Raw genomic sequence first — 21,743 nt, 5'->3', positions numbered from 1 at the left:
TCAACTCTATTGTCAACAGTGCTGCTCTGAACATGGGTGTATAAATATCTCCTAGATTGTGCTTTCAGTTCTTTTAGATTTAGTAGACTTGCTGGATCATTTAGTAGTCCTATTTCAATTTTTTGAGAAAATTCCATGCTATTTGCCAGAAAAGAAGTTGCACCCTTTTTCATTCCCCTCAACAGTAACCAAGAGTCATGAGGTGACTGCTTATTATAGTTTTGATTTGCAATTACCTAATGATTGAGTATCTTTTCACATGCTTGTCAGACATCTGTATATCATTTTGGGGGGAGATCTCTAAACATCTTCTTTGCCCATTTTTAAAACTATGAATATTTCATGTGTTTGAATATTGTCCTTGCACCAGAGCCTGTTAATCTTCTCTGTATCTTTATAATTTTAGTATATATGCTGCTAAAGCAAACATCTAAGTTGTTGATGCTTAGTTTGAATTTTTAGTGTTTCATTAACACATTTTCCTCTTCCCAACAAACCACCATCCCCCACTGTGCACCTACAGTTAACATTTTTTCCCATAAAAAACATAAAAGGAGATTTGTATATATTCTTGAACTTATTTCTTGTTCATGTTAAAGTTATTGTATCTTTCCCTTGCTTGATTATTTATAGTCTTTGAGTTTTGTTTTGTACTTTTTCACATCACTATGTTTAGGGAAGTGGAAAACTTTAAGGTCTGACTTAATGATGCCACCTTAAACAGCCTGATCAAGGTAGAGATGAGTAAGGAGCAATATTTCAACCTTGCATCTAAAGAGGACATTAATCTTGTTCTTTTTAAAAAATTTTTAATCAGAAGTTCCTAATTTTCTCACCATCGATGTAAAAATCATTTATGCTTGCAGTGCAACCAACATAAATCATTAACACACAAAAGAATAGTAAGCAATCTTTAATCAATATCATTTCCTTCTATGAGACTCAGTGGAAATGAAAAAAAAATACAATTTGTCATCGATCAAGAGTCTCGCAAATATTTATCCAGGGTCCCATATCTTCCCAGTTACCTACTTTGCTGTAGCCATGCTGGCCTTTTTTATGTTTTTAGGACAAATCAAGGTCATTTTCTTCACATGAACTATGCACATTTTTTTTTTTTATTATTTCATCTTTCATAGAGGTTTTAGCTCAATGTCATCTCCTTAGAGAGGCCTCCTGACATCTAACTCAATGGTGCTATCTCCTGGCCTGTCATTTTCTATTGCTGCATCCACTTTGTTTTCTTCGCAGCACAATGACCTTCTGAAATTATCTTATTAATTATTTACTGGTACACTTTTATTTTCAGCCACCCTCCCTCATTATGATATATGTTCCATGATTGCAGAGGACTGTGTCCTTGTTCACTTCAGTGCCTGAACCAGTGCCTGATTAATAGTATATGTTTAGGGATCCCTGGGTGGCTCAGCAGTTTGGCGCCTGCCTTTGGCCCAGGGCGCGATCCTGGAGTCCCGGGATCGAGTCCCGCGTCGGGCTCCCGGCATGGAGCCTGCTTCTCCCTCCTCCTGTGTCTCTGCCTCTCTCTCTCTTTCTATCATAAATAAATAAAAATAAATAAATAAATAAATAAATAAATAAATAAATAAATAAAACTTTAAAAAATAGTATATGTTTAATAAATATGTGATGAATTAATACTTGGCAACAATGTCAATTAGAGATAAAAAACATTTTCTGTAAAAGGACAGATATTTTAGGTTTTGCAGACCATATGGTCTCTGTTACAACTGCTCAACCTTGCTAGGGTAAATCAAAAGCAGCCATTATAAAAAAAGAATAAGCTTGACTGTGTTGTGTAAAATTTTATTTACAGAAACAAGGAATAGACTAGATTTGGCCTATGGATCATAGTGTACAGACTGTCAGAGTAGATCATCTCTTGTCAATTTTAGTGGCAAGGTATACTCAGGTGCTGATTCATTCATTTTGGCTAGTGTTTGCAAAAGAAACAAAGATAAAATTGAATTTACTTCAAAACTATAAGTAATAATTTAAAGATTAAAAGAATATTCCAGATTTTCTGTGGAGTAGTATAATTCTTGTTCAATCAGCAGCATTAGTGGGAAAAGGCAATTGGTGTTAAAGATAACATGTTGGTAGGAGAGAATGTGAAATCATCTTTACTGTATAGCAGTGGTACTAATACCTGAGTGTGCTTTCAAATCATCAGTGATTGCCAGTTCACACCCCAAGGTGACCAGTAACTCTGGGGTGGTGCCTGAGAATTTGTGCTATCTAGTTCCAGGTGATGCTAATGCTGGTGGGGTAGAAGCTGGTAAATGGAGAGGAGATGCATGTGAAGATGTGGCTAAGGTAATATAGGTAAGAAATGGTCCGCATGATGGTAGGGGCTGTGGAAAAGATGAGGGAATTATCCAGAAGAGTAGTACACACAAGAGTTAATTTATAGAAAAACTGAATTTATGGGAAAAAGATGAAATGGCCCTTGGGGGATGTACTGAATAAGAAGAGAATAAAGCCTCAGAAATAAACTATATTAGATTAACTGCATTTTTTTTTTCTTTAACAGAAATACTAGACTCTAGTCATATGGCTGCATTGGATTACACATGGCATTTGATGATATATTTCCTGATATTGGATGAATCGACCCACTGACTTTGACAATATATGGCATTAGCACCTGCTTTATGAATGTAGGCAAAGGATGTTGACACATGTGCAGAACAATTGCGAAGGAGGATGACTAATGGTGGCAGTGTCTTCCCTCAGCCATATACCATTGACATATATGTCAGGATGGCTAAATTGATGTTTTTGACATAAAACTAGAGGAAATATGTTAAATGAGAGAATGTTTGTGACATGATGAAGTAAAAAGTTAAATCTTATCACATTTTTTTAAATAAACAAATAAATCTAGCTCTTTTCCTAGTAGGAAAAGAGAAACAACATGTGGAGCTGAAAGATATCAATACTAAGATGGGATACACAAACTTAAGTGTTTATGTAATCTAATTAAGTATAAATGGACCAAACTTTCCAATTAAAGGAAGAAAGCTTCAGATAGGCTCAAAATTTAAAATTAGAAGTTAAAAAAAGTCAAAACTGGACTATATGTTGTCTACATGATAAGTTGAAAACAAAGAATAGAAAAAAATATGGCATGTACACTTTAACAAGAAGAAAAAATACTAAACAAAGTATATTTTAAGACAAGGCTTATTACCCAAAATAAGGTGGAACGTTCCATCATGATAAAAGGAAGTTACCTAGGAAAATATACTAATACTAAATGTGAATATACCTAATAAGAGAGCTTCAATAGGCATGCAGCAAAAGCTATCAGAATCAAAGGAAGAAATAGAAAAATCTACAATTAAACTTGTTAATGTTCATTCCCCTCCTTCAGTTATTGGCAGAACAACTAAGCAAACAATTCAGTAAATATATAGTGGACTCAACATAATCAGCTTGAATTAATCGACGTTTAAGGAATCTTCTCCTAAAAGATCAAAAGCTATAAACTTTTGGAGGAAAAGAAGCAAGTCTCTGAGTGGCTCTCCACATTTATTATTTTCCAGGCATATTAGACATAGCTATAGGAGTATATGTCCTTTTTGGGACCTGTGCACCCTCTGCAGCCCACTTCCTATTGAGAGTTATTTTAAGACTTGCCAAAACAATAACAGAACTTTCAGATGAGGCTAATGTTCTTTGCAACTTAATTTTTTCAAAATCTGATTAGCTTTCTTATTTTTTTACTTCTAATCAGTTTTATGTATGAGTAGCCACACCAAAAATTATTTTTGAAACAGTTCTCCGATGTTCTTTATTTACTTGTTTTCCAGTTCCCTTAAACAGCTCAACTTAACAGCAGAAACCTAAGGAGATGAGGCCTGAATACAGTACACCTCAAATCTGACCACTTTACTGAAGTAAAAATGATCATCATGTCTTTGTGAAAAAAAAACCCCACAAATTTCTAAATGTCCAATTTTTAGTTCGCTCCTCAACAATGTAAATGCGAAGTTCCATATCCAAAATAATTATATTTTCTAACTATTTTTTTTATTTTCTAACTATTGACAAAGGGTGTAAGTTCAGCTTAACAAGCACTTCATTCATTTGTTGTTATTAAATTATTTGCAAATAACAATTTCATTTAGTTACATAATTTTGTGGGTTAGGAATATGGGAAGGGTTTAGATGAGTAATTTTTCTGTTCCATGTGGTTTCCATTGGAATCATTCATTGCTGTTTTAACTGGCAGGTGAGTTTGAAGTGTTCAAGATGGCTTCATGTATATGGCTGTTGTATTCAAGGCCAATCTTACATAGAACCTCTTCCTATAAATGAATTCATAGGGTTTTTTGGTTCTATCTCTCTAACAGAATAATGGAACATTTTCCAGTTAGCTCAGACATCCAAGAGAACCAGACAGAAGCTATCAGTCTTCTAGACTCGGAACATAGAAGCATAAAATCACTTCTGCCAAAATCAATGCAAAGGAAATATTCTCCATGTTGCATATGTTTTGCATAGGACATAGTTTTTGTAAAGGGGACATCTTGCCACATGCCTAAGCTTGCAGACAGAATGAATCAGATTAGTATATGCTCATGAAAGGGCCCAAGGCTTTCTTGAGCAAGTCAGTATTCTCAGAAACAGAAACCAAATAGCAACCAGGTTTAGAAGCATGAAGCTCTGTCTTTCTGCTTATTTAATTTCAACCAGAATCAAAAATAAGAAACATTGCCCATGTACTCAAACAGTAGTCTAAATTATACCTTATTTTGGAGATTGAGAAAGAGAGCACAGCCAAATGTGAAACCCAACTTGGGTGCAATACAGGGGAGAGGCAGTTCAGGCATACGTTTAGTTTTTGTGCCTTTCCTTCAACAATCCAGGGAATCTGAGAAGCTTTAAACACTAATATGATCTAATTTGGGCTACAAAATCTTAAGTGTTTTACCTTGTTTCTGAAGTGTATCCACCACCCACCCTTTAACTTGCAACACCCTTAACTTGTTCCTTGTCTCAGCTCACTAAACCTTCCTGATATATCCCCATCCTTCTTTTAAGAAGCTTATTATTATCATTATTATTACTTTGCTTTAGTAAGAGGTGGGAAAGAAGTCTTCATTATGTAAAATGTGATATATAAATCTGTGTGGAGTGCTTCTAAAAGTAGAATGTCTGCCAAGTTCTTTAGCAACGTTACCAGTGTATAATTAAGTACTCATTTAAACTATAGTTTATGTTTGTGTGAAGGGAGAGTGTGGAACTCAGAAATAGAAGTTGTTGTGGGGTGGGATTTTTTCTGTATTTTTAAATTATATGTTAGATTCCGTTTTTGACAGCTATGACTTTTAAAGTCACAAAACTAGATTTTCAGTTCTAACAATATGGTGGTCTTGGTGACCAGAGCAATCCTTGAGAAATATAGTACTTAAAAAAGTTCTGGATAAAATATAAGATGTAGATTGAAATAAGACAATTTACAGAGGCCAAATATTGAGAAAGAAAGTAAATTTAGAACAGTATTGAGTATTGACTATGGTACATTTTCTGGAGTATTTGATTATCTCTGATGGCCTAGAGCTAAGTATTTAAGTCAGTCTTTTTGTGTTAGAATGGAGATAAAGTCAGAGACCCATGCAATGCACGTGGATTTCATACAAGACCTTGTTATTAAATCTGCATTTATGAAAGCCAAAACCCACAGTGAACTGAAGAAAAAATGATACAGTGGGAGATGGACCAGATAGCTGTATTTCATCCTTGATTTTGAATGGAAGGTAATTAATATATAATAAAATAACTATAATTAAATATACATACATAGATTCATACACATGCACAGTTATTTTGCGAGTTGCTAAAAATAGTGACAAATTTAAATATTTGTGTAGCAAAAACCCTCTCAAAGACAAAGTTTAGTTTAAGGTCATCCTATGTTGGTTAAATGTCCCTACATGAAGAAAAACTGAAATAAAAAATACTCTCTGGAGAAACATAACTTAGAACTTAACCTTCAGGAATCAAAGATGTTTTACAGATAAGGTTTCAAAAACTCATGACTTCACAATAGAAATAACAATAATAATAAATAAAAATATCTTATACACAAGAAACCAAGCCACTAGGAATAGAACTTCTGGTGAGAGATTAAAAAACAAAACAATACAAAACAAAAAATAGTGAGATCACATATATTAAGACAGTAGATCTTGAATTTATCAGTTGAATATATTTAATAAAAACATATTAGTACGACTTTTTAAGATTCCATTATATGTATGAGGAAAGAATAAAAATCAAATTAACAGATATACATCTGTAAAAGACAAGAATTATAACAATTATATATACATGGATATAGATACAGATAAATGTATAGTTTTATTTTTTTATTTTCATTTCAGTTTATGTACATAAATAATATATATGTAATTAGAAAATGGACAATCTAAAGAGCATATTAGACAGAGTGAAAGAGAGAAATAACCAAGCATTGCTATGTCTGATAATGCAGCAGACTGCAGACATTAAAAAGATGAAAACAACATACAAAAAAGATGCTAAATGACAATGATGAGTAAGGAGTCTAACTTGAAGACAAATGCAATTCTAAGGAGAAAACCTCAATGAGAAAAAGAATTAATATTTGGGAAAAAAATAACTGAAGATTTTCCCAAATTTATGAAAGAAGCAAATCATCAGATTCAAGATAACCAAAGAATCCTCTAAACTCAATATTAAAAAAAAAAACAACTAAAAATAATAAAAATACCTACACCAGTATATCATAATTTAAGTTAGAAGACCAGAGTAAGAGAAACTATAAGCAGCCAGAGAGAAAAATAGGTTATCATGAAATAATAAACTGAGAACTGACCTCCCAAAAACATTAGAAGAAGGCCCAAATCAGTCTGATAATATCAAAAATATGGAAAGAAAAAATTGCAAATCTGCAAGTATATTTAACCTTACATGGGGTAAAAAGATGACATTTTAAAAGACAAAATATATTTTGTATTTAAAGACATTAATTGATGACATATCTAAAAATGTGTACCTGAGGTGAAAGAAGTCTTATTAAACAAAGGAAATACTAAACATGTGAATAAATCTAAATAAATGTTTATAATAGTACTAAGAGTCTTTAGTGTTAAAAAAAATTACAAGGTAAGTGGGTCAGTAGGTTAAGTAGCCAACTTTTGATTCTGATCAGGTCATAATCTCAGAGTCCTGGAATCAAGCCCAGTAGAGACACCCACACTCAGCAGGGAGACTGTTTGAGGATTCCCTCTCTCTCTCTCCCTCTGCCCCTTCCCTGCTAGTGCTGTCTCTCTGTCTCTCTAAAATGAATAAATATATCTAAAAAAAATAAGGTAAATTTTAAATGTACACAGCCTAAAACATAGATAAGAAAAGGATTCAATAATACCTAAGATCTTTATTGGAATTTTAGACTTGTCTAAATGTGTAAATTCTGATCTAACTTTATATTTGTTTTCCTCTCTGTTTCCTTTTGGACATTTTCTTATTGAACTGTTTTTAGTTTTCTTAAAACTAAATTTAGTGTTTCTTAAAACACCTTTTACTGTAATCATTCTATTTTTGAACATATTTCCCAACTTGGATATTGTATTGTTCATTTTCAGAATGTCCCTTTGGTTCTTTAATATAGGCTTCAATTCTTTATTGAAATTCACCATATTATCCATCTTTTCTTCTATTTCCTTTAACTTAATAATCATAATTTTTAAGTGGGCTAGTATATAGTCAGCTCTTTCATTGATCATAAATATGTTTTATTTCCTTCTATACATATCTAGTAATTTTTCATTTTATGCCAGACATGGTAGCAAAAGAGCCTACTAAGATTTAGATATTTGTATTTGATAAATTAAAATTCTCTTTAGGGAGGAAAAAAGAGAAAAGTTAATAACATTAATTCAATTTTAAATTAATCTGAGTTAGGAGTACAGTATAATTTGAAAGGTTTAATCTTTTGAGTTCCCCCAATCTTTGGTTGAACCCAACCAGGATTTTGACTCAATCCTTGTGTCTTGTGGGTCTCAGTTACTTCAGCTTTAAGGAGTGGAGTGAGAGTGGGGTGTGGGGAGAAGGAAAACTTCAGGAGACAGTGTTCTGTCATCTGTCATTCAGTTTCTAGCTCAGGTTCTTGGTATTTTAATTCTGTAGGTCTTTGTTTCTTAAGAAGCATAAGACCAGAAGATAATACTCTCTGCCTTTCAGAATCTTTTAACTTGAATCTGTAGCTTTCCAAGCAGCCATAGCACTCATCAAATGTCCCATAGGGAAAACTGACCATTATTTGTGTTCTCTCAAATTTCTAATTTGTCATGCTAGCACCATTAATAATTTGCATATTTCTATAACACTTAGCAGAGGTTCTCTGCCAGAGCAAGCTGGATCCTCAACTTGCATCCAATAACAGAAAATTTTCTGGTAAAATTTTTTTTTTTGAGAGTTGGAGAGTTCTAACTTGTCTCAGAGATGTTCTCTCACCTCTGAAATTTAATTTCTGAGCCTCATTGCTTCCATTCCTCTACAATGCCTTTAAATTATGAAATTTAAATTTTTTTTCTATTTGTTGCAGGAAAATTGTTCTTCAGTGAACTTCCACATCCTATCTAGAATTCTTGAATTTCCCTGATGGCAATGATGTTGAGCAAATTTTCATAGATTTACTGAACATTTGGATATCCTCTTCACTTCTCTTGCCAAGATTTTTGTTTTTTTAATATCTGTTCTTATTGATTGATAGGACTTTGAAAAATTTAGTGAATGGGATCCCTGGGTGGCGCAGCGGTTTGGTGCCTGCCTTTGGCCCAGGGCGCGATCCTGGGGACTCGGGATCGAATCCCACGTCGGGCTCCCTGCATGGAGCCTGCTTCTCCCTCTGCCTGTGTCTCTGCCTCTCTCTCTCTCTCTCTCTGTGACTATCATGAATAAATAAATAAAATCTTTAAAAAAAAAAAAAAGAAAAATTTAGTGAATGATTCCTTTGACATTCGTAGACATTGCAAATATCTCCTGTTTAGAGCTTGACTTTTTACTCAATTGATAACAGGATTTTTTAATTACAATTTAGTTCAGATGTGTAAATTTTTTTTCTTAGTAGTTAGTGATATTTGAGTCTAGTTTAAAATACCATTTCCTATTCCATGGTCATTAGTATATTCCTCTATGTTAAGTCCTTGAAGATTTATTGTTTCATTTTTCACATTTAGGTAAAAAATTTACCACAAATGATTTTTATATGAGGTTACCTAGTTATGTTACATTGTTTTTCTATGTTCATATCCAAATAATCCAATATAATTTGGTGAGAAGACTGCCATTTTTTTACTCTTCTACTTACCAACTGTATCATAAATCAAAAGTTCATACATGCATCTGCTAACAAATACTGTTGTTTCTTTTGTTGTTTGTTTATCCTTTACCAGACAACATACTGTCTTAATTAATATAAATGTTTTATTCCTTAGTATATAGTATAATAAATCTCCCAACATAGTTCATTCTCAAGATTATCATAGCTTTTCATAGCTCATTTCTCTTTGTGAGTATGTTGAAATACTATTTACTCAGACTAAAATGCACATATCAGTAACTATATAGCTTAATAAAATTTTATATATGTTACACCTATATAACTCTCACAATAAATTCAATTTACACAAAAAATACTTGCTGAGATTTTGAACGGGTTTTGTTGTAGACTGACTTCTTTACTGGCCCTAATTATTGATCTCCCTCAATCTACCCTATGTAATATAACTTCGCTGTTTATCTCGAGAAATATAGTTTATTTCTATTCTTCTTAAATCTAGAATAGCCTTATAATTTGCATGGCCAATAAGATTTAGCAAAGGTGACATTGTCTCAGTGCAAACCTAGGCCTCAAAAGGCCTTGCTTACTTCTACTTGGTCTTATGAACCTCTTCCTTTCCATGAAAGAATTGCCCGACTAGCCTGTTCGAGGGATATAAGAGCAACACCAACAGTTAGCCAATCCATGGAAACAAAGCTACCTAATTTTGAAGCATGACAGAAACTGGTTGAGATAAAGAGTGTCCAGCTAAAAAAAAAAAATGTGTGTCCAGCTACAGCCATATATCAACATATAGAATTATAAGCTATATAGGATATTGTTATTTTATGTCACTATTTTTTGTAGGTTTTTTTTCTCCCATAGCATTATTTTGGGAGTAGATGGCCAATATAGGTTTCCATTATTGCATTATAAATCATTTCAGTATAATCAACATCTTTACAATGTTAAATTTTCTGTTTCACGAATATAGATTAATCTTCCATTAATTTAAATCTTTAATTTCTTTCAATAAAATGCTATGTATGTAGAAGTCTTACACACAAGCTTTTAGATTTAGTTCTAAATATTGACTATTCTTATGCTATACCTAATCATCCCTCAGACTTATTTCATGATCATTATTATAACATAAAAATAGTTATTGGTTGTGATTGTATTTCATCAAATTGATAAATTCATTTATTAACTATAATACATCTAAATATTTTTTATTTATATGAATAAAATCTGCAATTAATGGCTGGTTTTGTTTTGTTTTCAATTCACATAACTTTTTTTTAAATGCTTCAAGTTTTTATTTAAATTCTAGCTAACATGTAGTGTAATATTAGTGTTAACATGTAGTGAAATATTCGTTTTAGGAGTAGAATTGAGTGATTCATCACTTCATATATAATAGCCAGTGCTCATCACAAGTGCCCTCCATAATACGCATCACCCATTTAACCCATTCCCTACCCACTTGCCTCCATCAACCCTCAGTTTGTTCTTTATTGTAGTTTCTTTTGTTTCTCTCTCTCCCTCTTGCTTTCTCTCTTCTTTCCCTTTTTCATATGTTTATCTGCTTTATTTCTTAAATCCCATATATAAATAAAATCATATGTTATTTGCCTTTCTCTGACTTATTTCACTTAACTATAATACCCTCTAGGTCCATCCTGTCGTTTCAAATGGTAAAATTTCATTCTCTTTTATGACTGAGATACATATATTCTTTACCCATTCATCAGCTGATGAACATTTGAGCTTTGTCCATACTTGGGCTATTTTTGATAATGCTGTTATAAACATCAGGGTGCATGTGCCTCTTCAAATCAGTATTTTTGTACTCTTTAAGTAAATACCTAGCAATGCAATTGCTGGTTCATAAGGTAGTTCTGTTTTTAACTTTTGCAGGAAACTCCATACTGTTTTCCAGAGTGGGTACCTGAGTTTTCATTCCCACCAACAGTGTAAGAGAGTTCCCTTTCTCCCCATCCCCACTGAAATCTGTTGTTTCCTGAGTTGTTAATTTTAGCCATTCTGACAGATGCGAGGTGGCATCTCATTGTGGTTTGATTTGTATTTCCCTGATGATGAGTGACGTTGGGCATCTTTTTATATGTCTAGTAGCTATCTGCATGTCTTCTTCGGAAAAGTGTCTATTCATGTCTTCTACCCATTTCTTGACTGTATTATGTTTTTTAGGTGTTGAGTTTGATAAGTTCTTTATAGATTTTGATACTAATGCTTTATCAGATATGTCATTTGCAAATATCTTCTTCCATTTTTAAGATTGCCTTTTAGTTTCTTTGATTGTTTCCTTTGCTGTGCAGAAGTTTTTACCTTGATGAAGTCTCAGTAATTCATTTTTGCTTTTGTTTCTCTTGCTTCCAGAGACATGCTACAGCTGATATCGGAAGTTGCTGCTTGTGTTATCCTCTGGATTTTGATGCTTCTTTGTCTCACATTTTGACCTTTCATCCTTTTTTATTTTATTTTTGTGTGTGGTGTAAGAAAATGATACAGTTTCATTCTTCCACGTGTTATCCAGTTTTCCCAACACCATGTTTTGATGAGATTGTCTTTTTTCCATTGGATATTATTTCCTGTTTTGTAAAAGATTAGTTGACTATATACTTGTGGGTCATTTATAGTTTTTTATTCAGTTCCATTGGTTTATGTGTCTGTTTTTGTGCCAGACCATACAGTGTTGATAAACTACAGCTTGTAATGTAGCCTTAAATCTGGAATTTTGATGCCTCCAGCATTGCTTTTCTTTTTTTTTTAATAAATTTATTTTTTATTGGTGTTCAATTTACCAAGATACAGAATAACACCCAGTGCTCATCCTGTCAAATGCTCCCCTCAGTGCCCGTCACCCATTCGCCCCCACCCCCCACCCTCCTCCCCTTACACCACCCCTAGTTCGTTTCCCAGAGTTAGGAGTGTTTATGTTCTGTCTCCCTTTCTGATATTTCCCACACATTTCTTCTCCCTTCCCTTATATTCCCTTTCACTATTATTTATATTCCCCAAATGAATGAGAACATATAACGTTTGTCCTTCTCCGATTGACTTACTTCACTCAGCATAATACCCTCCAGTTCCATTCAAGTTGAAGCAAATGGTGGGTATTTGTCGTTTCTAATGGCTGAGTAATATTCCATTGTATACATAAACCACATATTCTTTATCCATTCACCTTTCGATGGACACCGAGGCTCCTTCCACAGTTTGGCTATTGTGGCCATTGCTGCTATAAACATCGGGGTGCAGGTGTCCTGGCATTTCATTGCATCTGTATCTTTGGGGTAAATCCCCAACAGTGCAATTGCTGGGTCGTAGGGCAGGTCTATTTTTAAGTTTTTGAGGAACGTCCACACCGTTTTCCAGAGTGGCTGCACCAGTTCACATTCCCACCAACAGTGCAAGACGGTTCCCTTTTCTCTGCATCCTCTCCAACATTTGTTATTTCCTGCCTTATTAATATTCCCCATTCTCACTGGTGTGAGGTGGTATCTCATTGTGGTTTTGATTTGTATTTCCCTGATGGCAAGTGATGCAGAGTATTTTCTCATGTGCGTGTTGGCCATGTCTATGTCTTCCTCCGTGAGATTTCTGTTCATGTCTTTTGCCCATTTCATGATTGGATTGTTTGTTTCTTTGGTTTTGAGTTTAATAAGTTCTTTATAGATCTTGGAAACTAGCCCTTTATCTGATACTTCATTTGCAAATATCTTCTCCCATTCTGTAGGTTGTCTTTGAGTTTTGTTGACTGTATCCTTTGCTGTGCAAAAGCTTCTTATCTTGATGAAGTCCCAATAGTTCATTTTTGCTTTTGTTTCTTTTGCCTTCGTGGATGTATCTTGCAAGAAGTTACTATGGCCGAGTTCAAAAAGGGTGTTGCCTGTGTTCTCCTCTAGGATTTTGATGGAATCTTGTCTCCCATTTAGATCTTTCATCCATTTTGAGTTTATCTTTGTGTATGGTGAAAGAGAATGGTCTAGTTTCATTCTTCTGCATGTGGATGTCCAATTTTCCCAGCACCATTTATTGAAGAGACTGTCTTTCTTCCAGTGGATAGTCTTTCCTCTTTTATTGAATATTAGTTGACCATAAAGTTCAGAGTCCACTTCTGGGTTCTCTATTCTGTTCCATTGATCTATGTGTCTGTTTTTGTGCCAGTACCACACTGTCTTGATGACCACAGCTTTGTAGTACAACCTGAAATCTGGCATTGTGATGCCCCCAGCATTGGTTTTCTTTTTTAAAATTCCCCTGGCTATTCGGGGTCTTTTCTGATTCCACAAAAATCTTAAAATAATTTGTTCTAACTCTCTGAAGAAAGTCCATGGTATTTTGATAGGGATTGCATCAAACATGTAAATCGCCCTGGGTAACATTGACATTTTCACAATATTAATTCTGCCAATCCATGAGCATGGAATATTTTTCCATCTCTTTGTGTCTTCCTCAATTTCTTTCAGAAGTGTTCTATAGTTTTGAGGGTATAGATCCTTTACCTCTTTGGTTAGGTTTATTCCTAGGTATCTTATGCTTTTGGGTGCAATTGTAAATGGGATTGACTCCTTAATTTCTCTTTCTTCAGTCTCATTGTTAGTGTATAGAAATGCCACTGACTTCTGGGCATTGATTTTGTATCCTGCCACACTGCAAAATTCCTGTATGAGTTCTAGCAATCTTGGGGTGGAGGCTTTTGGGTTTTCTATGTAGTGTATCATGTCATCGGCGAAGAGGGAGAGTTTGACTTCTTCTTTGCCAATGTGAATGCCTTTAATGTGTTTTTGTTGTCTGATTGCTGAGGCTAGGACTTCCAGTACTATGTTGAATAGCAGTGGTGAGAGTGGACATCCCTGTCTTGTTCCTGATCTTAGGGGAAAGGCTCCCAGTGCTTCCCCATTGAGAATGATATTTGCTGTGGGCTTTTCGTAGATGGTTTTTAAGATGTTGAGGAATGTTCCCTCTATCCCTACACTCTGAAGAGTTTTGATCAGGAATGGATGCTGTATTTTGTCAAATGCTTTCTCTGCATCCAATGAGAGGATCATATGGTTCTTGGTTTTTCTCTTGCTGATATGATGAATCACATTGATTGTTTTACGAGTGTTGAACCAGCCTTGTGTCCCAGGGATAAATCCTACTTGGTCATGGTGAATAATTTTCTTAATGTGTTGTTGGATCCTATTGGCTGGTATCTTGTTGAGAATTTTTGCATCCATGTTCATCAGGGATATTGGTCTGTAATTCTCCTTTTTGGTGGGGTCTTTGTCGGGTTTTGGAATTAAGGTGAGGCTGGTCTCATAGAATGAATTTGGAAGTACTCCATCTCTTTCTATCTTTCCAAACAGCTTAGGAGAATAGGTATGGTTTCTTCTTTAAACGTTTGATAGAATTCCCCTGGGAAGCCATCTGGCCCTGGACTTTTGTGTCTTGGGAGGTTTTGATGACTGCTTCAATTTCCTCCCTGGTTATTGGCCTGTTCAGGTTTTCTATTTCTTTCTGTTCCAGTGGCTTTCCAGGAATGCGTCCATTTCTTCTAGATTGCCTAATTTATTGGCGTATAGCTGTTCATAATATGTTTTTAAAATCGTTTGTATTTCCTTGGTGTTGGTAGTGATCTCTCCTTTCTCATTCATGATTTTATTAATTTGAGTCTTCTCTCTCTTCTTTTTAATAAGGCTGGCTAATGGTTTATCTATCTTATTAATTCTTTCAAAGAACCAACTCGTGATTTTGTTGATCTGTTCCACAGTTCTTCTAGTCTCGATTTCGTTGAGTTCTGCTCGAATCTTTATTACCTCTCTTCTTCTGCTGTGTGTAGGATCTATCTGCTGTTTTTTCTCTAGCTCCTTTATGTGTAAGGTTAGCTTTTGTATTTGAGTTCTTTCCAGTTTTTGAATGGATTTTTGTATTGCGATGTATTTCCCCCTTAGGACTGCTTTTGCTGCATCCCAAAGATTTTGAACAGTTGTATCTTCATTCTCATTAGTTTCCATGAATCCTTTTAATTCTTCCTTAATTTCCTGGTTGACCCTTTCATCTTTTAGCAGGATGGTCCTTAACCTCCACGTGTTTGAGGTCCTTCCAAACTTCTTGTTGTGATTTAGTTATAATTTCAAGGCATTATGATCTGAGAATATGCAGGGGACCATCCCAATCTTTTGGTATTGGTTAAGACCTGATTTGTGACTCAGTATATGGTCTATTCTGGAGAAAGTTCCATGTGCACTTGAGAAGAATGTGTATTCAGTTGAGTTTGGATGTAAAGTTCTGTAGATATCTGTGAAATCCATCTGGTCCAGTGTATCATTTAAAGCTCTCGTTTCTTTGGAGATGTTGTGCTTAGAAGACCTATCGAGTATAGAAAGAGCTAGATTGAAGTCACCAAGTATAAGTGTATTATTATCTAAGTATTTCTTCACTTTGGTTATTAATTGATTGATATATTTGGCAGCTCCCACATTCGGGGCATAGATATTGAGGATTGTTAAGTCCTCTTGTTGGATAGATCCTTTAAGTATGATATAGTGTCCCTCTTCATCTCTCACTACAGTCTTCGGGGTAAATTTTAGTTTATCTGATATAAGGATGGCTACCCCTGCTTTCTTTTGAGGACCATTTGAATGGTAAATGGTTCTCCAACCTTTTATTTTCAGGCTGTAGGTGTACTTCTGTCTTTTTTTTTAAATTTTTATTTATTTATTTATGATAGAGAGAGAAAGAGAGAGGCAGAGACATAGGCAGAGGGAGTAGCAGGCTTCATGCACCGGGAGCCCGATGTGGGATTCAATCCCGGGTCTCCAGGATCGCGCCCTGGGCCAAAGGCAGGGGCCAAACCGCTGCGCCACCCAGGGATCCCGTACTTCTGTCTTAAATGAGTCTCTTTTGGACAGCAAATAGATGGGTCCTGCTTTTTTATCCAGTCTGAAACCCTGCGCCTTTTGATGGGGTCATTAAGCCCGTTCATGTTTAGAGTTACTATTGAGAGATATGAGTTTAGTGTCACCATGATAACTATTCAGTCCTTGTTTTTGTGGATTGTTCCAGTGAACTTTTTCTTAAAGGGGAATTTTAAGAGTCCCCCTTAAAATTTCCTGCAGAGCTGGTTTGGAGGTCACATATTCTTTCAGTTCCTGCCTGTCTTGGAAGCTCTTTATCTCCTTCCAGTTTGAATGAGAGCCTTGCTGGATAAAGTATTCTTGGTTGCATGTTCTTCTCATTTAGGACCCTGAATATATCCTGCCAGCCCTTTCTGGCCTGCTAGGTCTCTGTGGAGAGGTCTGCTGTTACCCTAATACTCCTCCCCATAAAAGTCAGGGATTTCTTGTCTCTTGATGCTTTAAGGATCTTCTGTTTATCTTTGGAATTTGCAAGCTTCACTATTAAATGTCGAGGTGTTGAACGGTTTTTATTGATTTTAGGGGGGATCTCTCTATTTTCTGGATCTGAATGCCTGTTTCCCTTCCCAGATTAGGAAAGTTTTCAGCTATGATTTGTTCAAATACATATTCTGGCCCTCTGGCCCTTTCGGCGCCCTCCGGAACCCCAATTAAACGTAGGTTTTACTTCCTTAGGCTGTCGTTTCAAGATTGCTTTGGCTATTCAGGAAATCAGGAAAGAAGCCAAACTTTCACTATTTGTAGATGACATAATACCCTATGTGGAAAATCTAAAAGACACCACCAAAAAAATTGTTATAACTATTACATGAATTTAGTAAAGTTGAAGGATACAAAATCAGCATACGGCAATCTGTTATAATTCTATACATCAATAATGAAGCAGCAGAAAAATAAATTTAAAAAATTCTGTCTTATTTGTTTTACAATTACATCAAAGAACATAAGATACCTAGGAATAAACCTAACCAAAGAGGTAAAAGATCTGTACTCTGAAAACTATAAAACACTTATGAACAAAATTGAAGATGACACAAAGAAATGGAACAACATTCCATGCTTATGGATTGGAAGAACAAATATTGTTAAAATGTCTATACTACCCCAAACAATCTGCACATTTAATTCAATCCCTATCAATCCACATATCTTTTCATTATTCTACTTGCTTCATTGTGCTGGCATGGGTTTTTAGCCCATTGACAAACAGACCGTTCAAAAGGATGTTTTTGTTAGTCATTTACAGATAACTTTATATAAGATAAAGAAAGTACTCTTTTATTTCTGGTTTATTAGAGTTATTTTTTTCATAAATTTCTGATAAGTTGTATCAAATGCTCTATCCTTTTCTCTAAGACAGTTAAATTAGATTTATCTACATCCATGAAAGAAGCTGGTCTATATTTTGTTTCTTTTCAGATATCCTGTCAGAATTTGGGTATCAGATTCTATTCTACTCATAGTTACCTAAGAAGATATCATAGATCTGCTTGGTGGTATTTGCCATGGAAGGCAGGTAAGCATTGAGATCTCCATGTTTGAATGATTCAATTGTAGAATCATTAAAGAGTTATAATATAAGCTGTTTATTTATTCTTATATTAGTTCTTAGAATATATCTATTTCTTTTTAAAGATTTTATTTCTTTATTCATGAGAGACACACAGAGAGAGAGGCAGAGGCATAGACAGAGAGAGAAGCAGGCTCTATGCAGGGAGCCCGATTTGGCACTCAATCCTGGGACTCCAGGATCATGCCCTAGGCCAAAGGCAGATGCTCAACCACTGAGCCACCCAGGTATCCCTATCTATTTTTTGGCCAATTTTCAAATGCATTGCCATATTTCATATTTTTGTATCTTTTAAATATTAGTAGAATCAATATTTCTGCCTCAATTATTCTTCCTCATATCAGTCATTAAAAAAATCTGTCTTATAAGAATTTTTTAATCTAATTATATGTATTTTTTCATTTTGTTTATTTTGTTTCCTTTGGTTTCTTTTATTTCTTTTTTAAAGTGTATTTTACAGCCACCACGGGGCTCAAATTCACAACCCTGAGATCAAGGGTCATACACTCTACTGACTGAGACAGCCAGCCACGTCTAATTTGTTATTTTATTTCTAACTTCTGTAGATGATTGATTTTTAATCTTCCTTCTCTTATAATACATGCATTTAAGGCTATGTATGTCCTTGTAAAAACATCTTTAGCTATTTTCCAAATATTTCATAGATGCTGTTTCTTTCACTGAATTTGAATTTTAAAATATTGCCTAATGTCCATTATTAGTTAATATTTTATCCATTCATCATTTAGAAGTGTATGAGCTAATTTCCAATTATTCCTGATATTTTATGTTGTTCTATTTGTTATCAACTTTTAACTTAGTTCTATTTCTATAAGGGAACATCTCAGTATAGTTTCAATCATCTGAAATTTGTTAGAATCTGCTTTCTGGTCCAGCCTAGTATTAAATTTTCTAAGTGTTTTATATGTGCTTGAAAAATATGTATTCTATAGTTTTGAGGTATAGTGATTAATGTATCGGTTACATTTATTCATGTTACTCAAATCCGATCCATATCTTGTTTTTTTGCATTATTTGATGAGTTACTGTGTGTTAAAATCATCCACTATGTCTTCAATTGCTATGTTCAGAAGGAGAAATGATAAAGAGGTACAATAAAACTTTCAGGAGTGACAGATACATTCATCATTGTGATTGTGGTAGTGATCTCAAGACTGCATATACATGTTACAATTTATCAAATGATATACTTTTAATAGGCTAAATTTACTATATGTAAACTGTATCTCAATAGAGGTGTTAAAATGAGCCAACATATTTCATTACTTAACAAAGTAAAGGGGAATGCAAGGTGATCATAATAGACACAAAAATTCATTTGATAAATTTTAATTCATTCATGAAAGAAGATATTAGTGTATTAGAACCTGATAGAAAATTTCTTAATCTTTTGTAAAAAAAAAAAAAAAAAAATTGCTGAGGTGGTTAAGCAGTGTAGCATCTATCTTCAGTGCCGGTCATGATCCCAGAACCCTGGGATAGAGACCCACATCAGGTTCCCTGAGCCTGCTTCTCCTTCTCCCTCTGCCTGCCACATTCCCTGCTTGTGTGTGCATGCTTGTTCTCTCTCTCGCTCTCTCTCTCTGTCAAATAAAATCTTCAAAAAAAAAAAAAAATGAAAATAACAGACACAGATACTTTCTCTGCTTTATTAGTCATTTTTAATCAACTTTATGTGAAACTTCCTATTGAAGTTCCAATTAAAGCCAAAAAGATAAAAGGGTTTCAATACTGCAAGTTTTCACTGGAGTATCCTATCAACAGAAACCAGTGCTGGGTATACACATGCACAACTATGGCTATCATGATATTTAGTGATGAAGTATTCAAAGCCTTCTTCAGTAGAATGAGAATGAGTTAAGTTCACCCTCTATTGCTCTATATATTATATATTAAACACCATACTAGTTAACTTAGATATAGTTAAATCTATACTCAAATTAGTGATTTAAAAAATATTGACAGATAAATAAATAAATGTGTCAAGGATCAGAAATTGTATTTCTAAGAATACTTCCGATCTCTATCAAACACTTAACTGTGATTCTTAAAATGACTAAGCTTTAATGCCCTAACTCATCTATTACATTTAATGAATGAACTTCTATGCATCTAGATGGGCAAAAGTTCTATATCATTATTAGGAGAACTTAGAAAGTAGTCACTCTAATCATTTTCTGTGTTCCAAGGCTCAGATGAAGAACTTGGGTTGAATAAGGCTGATTGAGACCATGATTAAAGATTCTAATCACACATTTGTAAAGATTTCTTAGTACAGATCTTCTTTAATTTATCATGGGGTTCCATCCTGATAAATGCATCATAAGCTGAAAATGCATTTAATACACCCAAACTAAAGAACATAAGTAGGACCACCCTACCTCAACCATGCTCAAAATACTTATATTAGCCTAAAGTTGGGGAAAATCATATAACATGAAGTCTATCTCATAATAAAGTCTTGCTATCTCATGTAATGTATTGAATATTGTGGAAGTGAAAAAACAGAATGGTTTTGTGGGTACAGAATTGTTGTAGGTATATTTGTTGTTTACATTTGTGAATGGGTAGGTGACTGAGAGCTGAAGCTTCCTGCCACTGCCCAGAATCATATTACATATGATTGCTCATATTACATATCACTAGCTTGGGAAAAGATCAAAATTCAAAATTCAAAGTACAGGTTCTATTAAATGTGTATCACTTGGCACCATTATAAGTTGAAACATTGTAAGTAAAACCATTGTAAGTCAAGGACCTTCTGTACTGTACATGTGGCTGTAGAGCAATCATTATGTTCAGTGAGTCTTTTTCAAAGGTTTATCGTTTTGAAGAATTTTTTTTTTTTGATGGCATACAGAACTTAGGGTATGGATACCTAACAGCAAATAAAATAGCTATCATTCACTTCATTAGATGATATTAACTATAAATTGAGTGACTGTCCTCAGGAATATTTATGAGCCTTTCCTTTAACAAATGTTACTCTTGTTCTGAATCTCCTCCATCTGCTCAAGTACTTCTGGATACTTTTGCACTGCCCTCAGTAAGTTTTGTCAGCAAGAAAACTTTGTAAGTTTCTGCTCAAATGCAACAATCACTACTTGTTATTTTTCAATTTAATTTCAGTATAAATTAACTTATCTCTGTGCAAGTAGCATTAAAGCTAATAACCCTAAAAAGGATTAAGATTAGAAAGTAACGCTGTCAGTGACAAAGCTCATTAACAGCTTTTATCACTACAAGCTGATGAACTACATCTAGGATAATTGGTCTAATTATAATACATTTGTTTCTTTAGCCAGGTATTCTTTGCTTCACTCTCTACTGATTACTTATGGGTCTCAGTTTGGCCAATTAAATTTCTCTTCCCACTCTATCCATTTCTAAAACTGATAGCATATAGCTCAGATGTCAGTATACCTGTTCTCTGAATAGAACTTCCTTAAGGAGATAAGAAATAGGCAAAGGGATAGCTTTATCCTAGGGTGTAGGTCATAAAACAAGATATAGAGTGAATAACAATTCTTTTAGGGTTTCCACCCTAAAATTTTAAGTGGAGTTGCTAAAATTTATTTAAAACCTAACTATCCCATAGACCCCTAATATATTCTACTTGCATCATTCCCATAGAACACATTCGTTTATTTTTTACTTTCCTAGCAAGGAACAGAACATCCAACTAGAAGTGACTTAACAACAAAAAGAGTTAAATTACTTTATATAACAGATTATCTGAAGTTAGAGAATTTCACATTTGGAAAAGTAGCTAATGAGTATCTCTAAGGAGATTTTTGCTCAGCTTCTACTCTATCATCCTCAGGATATCAGTTTTTCTTTCTTGTACCTATAAGCCCTCATTGTCTCAAGACTATTTCCATAGTTCCAGGTATCT

The 21,743-nt window shown here is 34.3% G+C and overlaps 1 protein-coding gene and 1 non-coding gene across 32 annotated transcripts in view; both read right to left on the bottom strand.

Moving 5' to 3' along the window:
* The window catches only part of LOC144294164 (uncharacterized), a 165,034-nt gene that overhangs the window by 36,769 nt on the left and 106,522 nt on the right, over positions 1-21,743 (bottom strand). The window lies entirely within an intron of this gene.
* On the bottom strand, positions 325-426 carry LOC144294449 (U6 spliceosomal RNA). The gene has a single exon (XR_013361827.1). It is a non-coding gene; the product is annotated as a U6 spliceosomal RNA (small nuclear RNA).

This window comes from Canis aureus, chromosome 22 (genome assembly GCF_053574225.1).
Source record: "Canis aureus isolate CA01 chromosome 22, VMU_Caureus_v.1.0, whole genome shotgun sequence".
In the NCBI taxonomy this organism is placed as follows: domain Eukaryota; kingdom Metazoa; phylum Chordata; class Mammalia; order Carnivora; family Canidae; genus Canis; species Canis aureus.
Note: the sequence above shows the minus strand (reverse complement) of the source record. Positions and strands in the feature narration are given on the sequence as shown.